The sequence below is a fragment of the Anomaloglossus baeobatrachus genome, chromosome 4, assembly GCF_048569485.1.
Source record: "Anomaloglossus baeobatrachus isolate aAnoBae1 chromosome 4, aAnoBae1.hap1, whole genome shotgun sequence".
NCBI classification, from domain to species: domain Eukaryota; kingdom Metazoa; phylum Chordata; class Amphibia; order Anura; family Aromobatidae; genus Anomaloglossus; species Anomaloglossus baeobatrachus.
The window spans coordinates 419,894,249-419,906,262 of record NC_134356.1 but is presented as its reverse complement, the minus strand read 5'-3'; positions in this window follow the sequence as shown (position 1 = coordinate 419,906,262).

Genomic DNA, 12,014 nt, shown 5'->3' with positions numbered 1-12,014 from the left:
GACTGAGAAAAAAATAGCAGATGGGAGTTGCTTCATTGATTAACATTGGTCCGAGTGCAATGCGAGATTTTCTCGCATTGCACTCGTGCGAGTTAATCACAAGTGAGAAGCCGGCCTTAGGGAAAAACTCGCAGATCTGAGCTGCGGTATTGTTGTAAATGGGGCCGAGTGCAATGTGAGATTTTCTCGCATTGCACTTGTACAAGTCATACACCAGTGCAACTCCAGCCTAATACAGTAGAGAGAGATAGATAATAGATACAGCAGATAGCTTGTACTGCTATTTAGCAAGGTTAATAAATAATCTTAGAAAAGAATGATATGGAGTCCCCCCTAATTTTCATAACCAGCACAAGTATAGCTGCAGGCTACAACCCTCAGCTGTCAGCTGTACCTTGGCTGGTTTTGAAAAATAGAGGGGATCTCTTGGTGATTTTTTTAAATTATTTGAGCAACCAGCCAAGGGACAGCAGACAACTAGGAGTTCATATTTTTAGGGTGGGAAGGACCATCGTTATCTGGTCCTTCCCAACCTAAAACTAGCATCCCGCAGTCACTCCAGAGGTGGCGCATCTATTAGATGCGCCAGATCTGGCGCTGTACTCAGCTCTTCCCTTTGCCCTGGTGCAGTGGAAAACAGGGTAATATATGGGGATGATGCCAGCTGTGAATTGCCAGCTGGCATCAAGCCCTGGTATTAGTAATGGGTGGGTGCCTAGCAGACACCCCCTTCACAATTCCAGTAGAAATATAAATAAAAATTCACCACACCAGCCTGTCTGCCCCAGCTTTGCCTCCAGCCTCAGCTAACCTGGTGACCCTCGCCACACCAGAGACTGTGATCATCCACCCTGGCCGTGCCTCAAGCCTCAGCTACCTTTTTTGCCTTCACCACACCAGAGACCAGGGCCGCCATCAGAGCATTACAACCATAACTGCTGTATGTAGTCCAGTGAAGAGGGGCCGGGGTAATTGCTTACCTTTATTAAGCCCCGCACTGGCCAGGCCCCCCTCTTCATCAGGCCCCCCTCTTTACTGGGCCCCAGTCACAGCCATAGCAAAGGGGCCCGACAGTGTCGGCTACTATACATGGCTAATTTGCATGCAAAGGGGCGTAGCATGCAAATTAGCCATGTGCTGGACTGGAGACCTGGTCAGTGGGCAGAGTGGTGGGGGAATGTGCGTTGGAGGGCGCACCCCGTGAGCAGAAGCACACAGGAGGCCTGGACACACTGGCAGCCCAGACTCTTCCTCTTTCATTATTCTACTCACCAGGTCCCAGGGGCAGGGGGCGGGGATCAAAGCCGTACGTAGAGGAGGCAGGCGGGCACAGCTGGCAGGGGTGGCACCTGATGCTGGGGTCCGCAGTGTCTCCCCAGTGGCTGCATGGAAGTTGGACGTTCTCTGAGCTGCTATCAAGCTGACCATGGCTCACAGAATCTGCAGCGCCGTCTTCCAGGGATTAGCTGCACTAGCATCTATTAGGTTAAATTTAAAAACACAGTATGTGGAGCATGAGGGTAGAATGGGTGCGGATACAGTATGAATAGTGAGAAGGGATAGTTGAGGACACCATATGGGAAGTGAGGGGGAAGGGTGTGAACATAGTATGGGAAAGAAGTGAGGGAGAATGGGTGTGGACATAGTATGAAAAGTTAAGGGGGATGGGTGCGGACATAATATTAAACGTGAGGGGGGGATGGGTGTGGGCACAGAATGAAAAGTGGGGGGTGGCACAATATGAGGAGTGAGGGGGGATGGATGCGGACACAGCATGAGTAGGGGGGATGGGTGCAGACGCAGTATGAGGAGTGAATGGGAAATAGGTGCGGACACAGTATGAGGTGGTGGGATAGGTACAGACATTGCATTGGGAGAGAGGGGATGGGTGCAGACAAAGTATGCAGAGAGGGGGGATGACTGCAGACATAGTATGGGAATTGAGGGGGAATGGATGCGGACACACTGAGTAGTGAGGGGAATGGGTTTGGAAACACTGAGGAGTGAGGGAGGGATGAGTGCGGACACAGTATGAGGAGGGGGATGGGTGCAGACATAGCATTGCGAGAGAGGGGGAATGGGTGCAGACAAAGTATGAGGCGAGGGGGGATGGGTGCAGACATACACTGTGCAGAATTATTAGGCAAATGAGTATTTTGATCACATGATAATTTTTATACATGTCCTACTCCAAGCTGTATAGGCTTATGAGATTAACTACCAATTAAGTAAACCAGGTGATGTGCATCTCTGTAATGAGGAGTGGTGTGGTGTAATGACATCAACACCCTATATAAGGTGTGCTTAATTATTAGGCATCTTCCTTTCCTTTGGCAAAATGGGTCAGAAGAGAGATTTGACGGGCTTTGAAAAGTCCAACATTGTGAGATGTCTTGCAGAGGGATGCAGCAGTCTTGAAAATTGACAAACTTTTGAAGCGTGATCACCGAACAATCAAGCGTTTCATGGCAAATAACCAACAGGGTCGAAAGAAGCGTGTTGGGCAAAAAGGCGCAAAATAACTGCCCGTGAATTGAGGAAAATCAAGCGTGAAGCTGCCAAGATGCCATTTGCCACCTGTTTGGCCGTATTTCAGAGCTGCGACTGTAGTGGAGTATCAAAAAGCACAGGGTGTGCCATACTCAGAGACATGGCCAAGGTAAGGAAGGCTGAAAAACGACCACCTTTGAACAAGAAATATAAGATAAAACGTCAAAACTGGTCCAAGAAATATCTTAAGACTGATTTTTCAAAGGTTTTATGGACCGATGAAATGAGAGTGACTCTTGATGGGCCAGATGGATGGGCCAGAGGCTGGATAAGTAAAGGGCAGAGAGCTCCACTCCGACTTAGACACCAGCAAGGTGGAGGTGGGGTACTGGTATGGGCTGGTATCATCAAAGATGAACTTGGGGGACCTTTTCGGGTTGAGGATGGAGTGAACTCAACTCCCAGACCTACTGCCAGTTTCTGGAAGACAACTTCTTCAAGCAGTGGTACAGGAAGAAGTCAGTATCGTTCAAGAAAAACATGATTTTCATGCAGGACAATGCTCCATCACATGCATCCAACTAATCCACAGCATGGCTGGCCAGTAAAGGACTAAAAGATGAAAAAATAATGACATGGCCCCCTTGTTCACCTGATCTGAACCCCATAGAGAACCTGTGGTCCCTCATAAAATGTAAGATCTACAGGGAGGGAAAACAGTACACCTCTCTGAACAGTGTGTGGGAGCCTGTGGTGGCTGCTGCATGCAATGTTGATCGTAAACAGATCAAGCAACTGACAGAATCTATGGATGGTAGGCTGTTGAGTGTCATCATAAAGAAAGGCTATATTGGTCACTAATTTTTTGGGGTTTTGTTTTTCCATGTCAGAAATGTTTATTTCTAAATTTTGTGCAGTTATCTTGGTTTACCTGGTGAAAATAAACAAGTGAGATGGGAATATATTTGGTTTTTATTAAGTTTTTATTAAGTTGCCTAATAATTCTGCACAGTAATAGTTACCTGCACAAACAGATATCCTCCTAAGATAGCCAAATCTAAAAAAAAAAACACTCCAACTTCCAAAAATATTAAGCTTTGATATTTATGAGTCTTTTGGGTTAATTGAGAAGATAGTTGTTGATCAATAATAAAAAAATCCTCTAAAATACAACTTGCCTAATAATTCTGCACACAGTGTAGTATGGGAAGTGAGGGGTATGAGTGCAGACACTGAGGAGTGAGGGGGATGGATGCGGACACACTATGGGGAGTGAGAAGGGGATGCGTCCAGACACACTGAGGAGTAAGGGTGATGAGTGCAGACAAAGTATTAGGAGAGAGAAGGGGGATGAGTGTGGACAAACTGAGGAGGGAGGGGGGATGGGTGCGGACACAGTATGGGAAGTGAGGTGAGATGGATGCAGATAGTATGAGGAGTGAGGGGCGGATGTGTGCGAACACAGTATGAGGAGTGAGGGGGGGATGGGTGCAAACACAGTATGAGGAGTGAGAGAGGGATGGGTGCAGACGCTGCATGAGAGGGGGGATAAGTGCGGACACAGTATGAGGAGTGGGGGGATGAGTGTGGACACAGTATGAGGAGAGGGGAGATGGGTGCGGACACAGTATGAGGAGTTGGGAGATGAGTGCGGACACAGAATGAGAGGGGGATGGGTTTGGATGCAGTATGAGGAGTGAGGGGGATGGGAGTGGACACAGTATGAGGAGTAAAGGGGGGTGGAAACGGACACAGTATGAGGAGTGAGAGGGGATGGGTGCTGACACAGTATGAGGAGGGGGGATGGGTGCGGACATAGTTTAGGAAGCAAGGAGGTCATGACTACGGAGGTCGTTATGAGACCGTATGGGATGAGAAATGGAACATATGGAACATAATAAAGACTGGGTAGGGTGGGGGCACGATGGATTCAGACATGACTGGATAGTATGGGTGGGGGCAGTATGTAGAAAGGACTTTATTGGTGGATAGTGTGAGGCCACAGCAAGGAGGAGACAGTATGGCGAAAAGGGTTAGTGTGATGACAGGGAACAGTATAGAGACTGGTCAGTATAGGAGGACACAGTGTAGAGGAGTTTTGAAGAGAGAGCCCAGTATGGAAAGGAGAGTGCAGTGTGGAGGGCATGAACCATAAGAGGGACTGTGTTGTCATATTTTGTGCAGGGAACACAATGAAGGGCAATTATTTATTCAGGAGTGCAGTGTAAGGCAGATATTTTTATTCAGGGACATAGTAATGACACTCTTATTTTTTCAGGCATCGTGTCAGGATCTGCTGCAGAAAACTGGAGAAGATGGAAGTCTGCAGAGACAAGCTGTAGCCATGAAAAGTCATCATGGCATATGGACAAGATAAAGAAAAGAAAAAGAATGACTCTTCAGAGACGATGTCATCTATAGGGTACCTGGCTGTAAATGTTTATTTGTGATACTAATTGTCATCAGTACTGTGGTTCCTGTATGGTCTGATAATGACTGATAACTACAACTCCCAGTATCTTCTTACCATTGTTAAGTACATAATGGAAGTTCTAGGTTGATGTGATTGATATATATATATATATATATATATATATATATATATATATATATATATATATATACAGTGCCTACAAGTAGTATTCAACCCCCTGCAGATTTAGCAGGTTTACACATTCGGAATTAACTTGGCATTGTGACATTTGGACTGTAGATCAGCCTGGAAGTGTGAAATGCACTGCAGCAAAAATGAATGTTATTTTTTTTTTAAATTGTGAAAAGTTTATTGAGAGGGTCATTTATTATTCAACCCCTCAAACCACCAGAATTCTGTTTGGTTCCCCTAAAGTATTAAGAAGTATTTCAGGCACAAAGAACAATGAGCTTCACATGTTTGGATTAATTATCTCTTTTTCCAGCCTTTTATGACTGATTAAGACCCTCCCCAAACTTGTGAACAGCACTCATACTTGGTCAACATGGGAAAGACAAAGGAGCATTCCAAGGCCATCAGAGACAAGATCGTGGAGGGTCACAAGGCTGGCAAGGGGTACAAAACCCTTTCCAAGGAGTTGGGCCTACCTGTCTCCACTGTTGGGAGCATCATCCGTAAGTGGAAGGCTTATGGAACTACTGTTAGCCTTCCACGGCCTGGACAGCCTTTGAAAGTTTCCACCCGTGCCGAGGCCAGGCTTGTCCGAAGAGTCAAGGCTAACCCAAGGACAACAAGGAAGGAGCTCCGGGAAGATCTACTGGCAGTGGGGACATTGGTTTCAGTCAATACCATAAGTAACGTACTCCACCACAATGGTCTCCGTTCCAGACGAGCCCGTAAGGTACCTTTACTTTCAAAGCGTCATGTCAAGGCTCGTCTACAGTTGGCTCATGATCACTTGGAGGACTCTGAGACAGACTGGTTCAAGGTTCTCTGGTCTGATGAGACCAAGATCGAGATCTTTGGTGCCAACCACACACGTGACGTTTGGAGACTGGATGGCACTGCATACGACCCCAAGAATACCATCCCTACAGTCAAGCATGGTGGTGGCAGCATCATGCTGTGGGGCTGTTTCTCAGCCAAGGGGCCTGGCCATCTGGTCCGCATCCATGGGAAGATGGATAGCACGGCCTACCTGGAGATTTTGGCCAAGAACCTCCGCTCCTCCATCAAGGATCTTAAGATGGGTCGTCATTTCATCTTCCAACAAGACAACGACCCAAAGCACACAGCCAAGAAAACCAAGGCCTAGTTCAAGAGGGAAAAAATCAAGGTGTTGATGTGGCCTAGTCAGTCTCCTGACTATAACCCAATTGAAAACTTGTGGAAGGAGCTCAAGATTAAAGTCCACATGAGACACCCAAAGAACCTAGATAACTTGGAGAAGATCTGCATGGAGGAGTGGGCCAAGATAACTCCAGAGACCTGTGCCGGCCTGATCAGGTCTTATAAAAGACGATTATTAGCTGTAATTGCAAACAAGGGTTATTCCACAAAATATTAAACCTAGGGGTTGAATAATAATTGACCCACACTTTTATGTTGAAAATTTATTAAAATTTAACTGAGCAACATAACTTGTTGGTTTGTAAGATTTATGCATCTGTTAATAAATCCTGCTCTTGTTTGAAGTTTGCAGGCTCTAACTTATTTGCATCTTATCAAACCTGCTAAATCTCCAGGGGGTTGAATACTACTTGTAGGCACTGTATATATATATATATATACATATATATATATATATATATATATATATACAGGGCTGACCTGTAATTATAATTGATGAACCGTATAGCAAGTTTTGTGATGTATTCCTGTACTGATGAGGGTTTTGATGCTTTGTTTCTGTACTGATGGGGGCTCTAGTGATGTATTTCTGTACCTCTGATGGATCTCAGTTAATGTATGGTGTGGTTATAAGTCCTGATCCTGTACAAATGTAACAGTTCAGAACTTGTAAGATTACATTATTCAGGGCTATGTTAATAAAGTATTGTGCCATCGGCCAATTTAAGGGTTACTATGTTTTTTTTTAATGTTAGGAGCATTAAAGGGTTTGTCCCTCAGTTGTGATGAGTCTGCAGTCACACTGTGTCACTTTCTGTGACTGCAGACTTCTGAGTTTTCACAGCACGTGTGACGCCCTGGCAAAACCAGGTAGTCACAGATAGGCCCCCCACATAACACCCTTCCCTCACTTAGGAAACACACAGCCAACCTGAAACCCTGATTGTGAATAATGGGGAGGAGGGGTGCACAGCCTGGAGTGATCATATGAGTGCTGCCCTATGTGTGAAAACAGAAATGTACACAAAGGAGAAAAAGGCACACATAACCCGGGCGCACATCAAGAATAATAATAAAGAAATTTCAATAATGTATCATAATATTTTATTGGGTCAATGAAGAAACACACAATTTAAAATCACTTAAAACAGACAATACATCACAAAAAGGCCTCAAGTTGTAATACAAAAGCTCCTGGATAATATACCAATTGATACAGATCTAAAAAAATTTGCTAATGAATAGATCCAAAATATCCACGAAATGTATCAAAGAATTCTCCACATTGTAAGTACAATATTTAGTGGCATGTGTGAAGCCCCGAGAACGCTGTGTCGGTGCATTACCTTCAGGGACTCCACTCTGCTGGATCCTGTCACAGGTAGGGAATCTTCTATTTGTCGTGACGCCACTCTCAGAATTGCGGTCAGTGGTGACCGCCACTGCAGGTTGAAGGTCGCCTGGGGCTGATGGTGTGTGCAGTCAGTTGGGATAGCCTCCTGAGAGTGAGGCAAGCCCCAGGGCCCTGTGTAGGTGTGTAGAACCACAAGGCGCAGAATAACTCCACACAAGCAGGATGTCTTTCAGGGGTTTTACTCACAGTTGATGGCAGGGTGAGTAACCCGGGCGTAGCTGGGATGAACCAGGCTGGAACCAGGTATCCTTCAGGCTGACTTCTGATGGTGACTACCAACTCGCCTTCCTTAGCCCTTGGTGGTTTGGGGTAACCCCGACTTTTAGTCCCTATGGGGGTCACCCAGGGAAGTTGCTGAAGCCTCTCTCCCCTTCGTTTGCCGTTTGCTTGTTGCCTGGGCCAGATCACTCCAGCTGCTTGCCTCCTGTGAACTATGGGCCCTAACTGTGGCTACGTGGCTGCGGCTTTTAGGTGTTGTGGTGTGGGCTTTGAGGGCCCCACACCGGCAGGTTTAGCAAGGAAAGGTGGATCTATCCCCGCTCCGGGATCTGCCGCCCGTTTGGGCCTGGTACTCCCTAGCAGTCTCCTTACTTCCCACTCTGTGCTCTCTCTTTAGCTGGAGACGGGTTTCGGGTAGCACTCCTAGGTGACCATTCTCCCCCGTCGGTAGCCACTGCGCGGGCGCTGTCAGACTGCAACAGCCCCAGGGGTAGGGGTCAGCTCCTCTCGGAGCTCCCTGGACTCTGCACTGAACCGGCTCACTGCTCCTCCTCTCCTGTTCTTGCCTACGCCACCTAGCAACCAGGCTCTCTTACCACACCCCTTGAGAGGAGATGGAGGCTTTTGGCCCCCTCCACTATTCCAGTGAAGGTGAAGGCTTTTCCCCCTCCTGGGCTCCCCAGGGGTCCTCTCATAGGTACATGTGTGAGACCTGATCACTATGCGCCTGTGTAGTCACACCTCGGTCAGCCTTCTGGATTACCTGTATTGTACCGTCCCCAGCATGGGTGCAGTACTCAGTGGTGCCTGACCAGGTCAGGGGCGCCACATTCCCCCTTAGTTATCACCAGCACGTCCTCGGGCTGCAAGACAACATTTTAAAATGCATAAAACATTAAAACATGGTAAAACATTTTAAAACCACCAGGTACCATACATCACCACCCTCCACCCACAAGTCCGTTAACCCACCCAAAACCCTCTCACGTTGGCCGCGCCTTCAGCCACTTCTGGCAGGATGTAGAGGCGGCTTTCATGGTCTGGTGGTCTTCAGGGCATACCTGGCCTGGTGAAGCCGCGCCTTCAGCCACTTCTGGCAGGATCCAGAGGCGGCCTCCACAGTTGATGCTGACCAGGTACCCTCTTTGTGGTGGAGAGCCAGGCCCCATAAACAGGCATGCTCTCTGGTTGCAGGTAAGCCAAGGCCCTATATACGGACGTGCTCCCTGGTTGCAGACGAGCCAAGCCCCTAAACAGGCTGACTCTGGTGGTGGTGGTGCCCTCTGGTGTAACTATTTACACTGCGAGAGTTTGTGGCTATAGCCAGTTCATAGCCTTAAGGTTCATTTCTCACATTAGTTTCTGTGGGCACATTGCTTAAACTTGAAAACGTTGCAAAACTTCAAACTTGTCAAACTGGGAACTTCTATGCTTCTTTCTGTACTTTATGTGGATTCCTCCTCACCAGGGCTTGGGCCTGTAGGGCTGTGGCACCTGTTGGTTTCTCGATCTCTTTCTTCTTCCGTGTCTGTTTCTTTTTCTTTAGGACATGGTGTTACATCTAGCGCATACCAGCCTCTTTCGCCTTGATGCATGGTAAACTGCACTGTGTCTCCCATCCTTAGGTTTCTTCCAGGATGTCCTCTGGGCAAATGAGCTCTAACGTCTCTTCTGTTGACAAAAATGCCTTCTTTCATACCAGGTGCTACGATGAAGCCGTATCCTGATTTTAGGCTAAAATCTTCTACTACTCCTCGACAAAGGGGTCCTCTGACCTGGGCTTTGGCTCTTCTCAGGAACCGTTTCTCCTCTAGGTCTCTGGCCGTTATTTCATCTCTCTGCTCTGGGGACTGCGGTGCAGGGAAAGACTGGGTTCTGTTACGGCGCCGTGTCTTGCGGGCTGGATTCTGCGAGGTACAGCTTACAAGCTCCCAGGTGAGGCTTTTGGGCAGATCTTCTTCAGCAGACGGTGTTAGGTCTTCCTCATCCCAGCGGGAATATGGCAACATCTCCGGCTCTGGGCATGGATCCACTGCTGGTGGCTCCTGAGTCAGCTCCTCAGCTTCCTGGCCTCCCCTCCCCCTTAGTTCTTCTGAGCACTCCGGTGGTGGCAGTGCTGGGGATGGGTGCTCTTCAGCCGGCCCAGGCGGGGATCTCTTTGGCATGGTTGCTGCAGAAGTCGCCTTGGGGGTATGCGGAGGGAGCATGTACCGGTCCACCATCTCCTGTGGGAACTTGGCCTCCAGGTCAGCCTTCAGCTGCCAGTATGCGGGGTCCTCACCTACCAGGGATTTCCTTGCAGGGACTTCCTTGGACTGGGGAGCGGTGTCTGCTCTGGCCTTGCAGGCCGGGGTAAACAATGGTACGTCTGTCTTTTCTTGGCGGGCCGCGCCCGATATGGCGGCGGCCTGGATGGGCGTTTCTGGCGCAGCTTGGATCGGCGTCGCAGCTGCGATGGGGTCTTTGCAGGCTGGGCTGGGCGTCGCTGCAGCGATCTGGGCTTGGCGGGCCGCACCTGACGGGGCTGCGGCCTGGTTCAGCACCTCACTTGCGGCGCGGACGAGCGTTGCGGCTGCGGTAGGGTCTCGGCGGGCCGGGCCTAGCATGGCGGCGGCCTGGGTCAGCGTCACACCTGCGGCGCGGATGAGGGTCGCGGTGGCAGCCGGTTCTCTGCGGGCCGGACTGGGCGTCGCTGCAGGGACCGGGTCTTGGTGGGCCGAGCAGGGCATCGCTGCGGCGGCCTGAGCTTGGCGGGCTGCACCTGGCGTGGCTGCAGCCTGCTTCAGCGTCGCCGCGCCGGACGCCTCTTCAGGGACCGCGGACGTGGCAGCAGGGGTCGGGGCACTCGCGCTGGCAGGGGCATCACTGGACTCACCCATCGGTGGCAGCATCGGGGTCTGAGTCGTCACCGCCCGATCTGGCACTCGGCGCGCGGCTCTCTCTTCATAGGCCTGAACCGCTGCGGTCATTCCCAGGAACTCCGCACGTCCCTCTCTGATCAGCCTTCCGACCCTGGCCTCCAGTTGATCGCAGAACTCGGCGAGCTCCCGACACCACCAGGCAGCGGAGCCTGGCTCTGGGTCTCTGCATTCAGACGCCATTTTCTCTAACAACAAGCTGCTGGCTTCTTTTCCGTTCCGCCGTCTCCGGACGCTTCCGCTCTCTTCACAAGCGAGGTCAGAACTCTGCAGGGGATCTCTGGGTAGCCACACCTCTTCGTGGGCGGTAACTTCTCCCAGCGCGGGCTGCTGTTGTTTTTCAGCGCGCTTTTCATGGTGGCAATATGGCGGCGCTTCCAATTTTTCAAGCGGACCGCCCAGGCACATGGTCACCTGTCTGAACAGGTCTAGTCCTTATCCTGTTCGTGACGCCAGATGTGAAGCCCCGAGAACGCTGTGTCGGTGCATTACCTTCAGGGACTCCACTCTGCTGGATCCTGTCACAGGTAGGGAATCTTCTATTTGTCGTGACGCCACTCTCAGAATTGCGGTCAGTGGTGACCGCCACTGCAGGTTGAAGGTCGCCTGGGGCTGATGGTGTGTGCAGTCAGTTGGGATAGCCTCCTGAGAGTGAGGCAAGCCCCAGGGCCCTGTGTAGGTGTGTAGAACCACAAGGCGCAGAATAACTCCACACAAGCAGGATGTCTTTCAGGGGTTTTACTCACAGTTGATGGCAGGGTGAGTAACCCGGGCGTAGCTGGGATGAACCAGGCTGGAACCAGGTATCCTTCAGGCTGACTTCTGATGGTGACTACCAACTCGCCTTCCTTAGCCCTTGGTGGTTTGGGGTAACCCCGACTTTTAGTCCCTATGGGGGTCACCCAGGGAAGTTGCTGAAGCCTCTCTCCCCTTCGTTTGCCGTTTGCTTGTTGCCTGGGCCAGATCACTCCAGCTGCTTGCCTCCTGTGAACTATGGGCCCTAACTGTGGCTACGTGGCTGCGGCTTTTAGGTGTTGTGGTGTGGGCTTTGAGGGCCCCACACCGGCAGGTTTAGCAAGGAAAGGTGGATCTATCCCCGCTCCGGGATCTGCCGCCCGTTTGGGCCTGGTACTCCCTAGCAGTCTCCTTACTTCCCACTCTGTGCTCTCTCTTTAGCTGGAGACGGGTT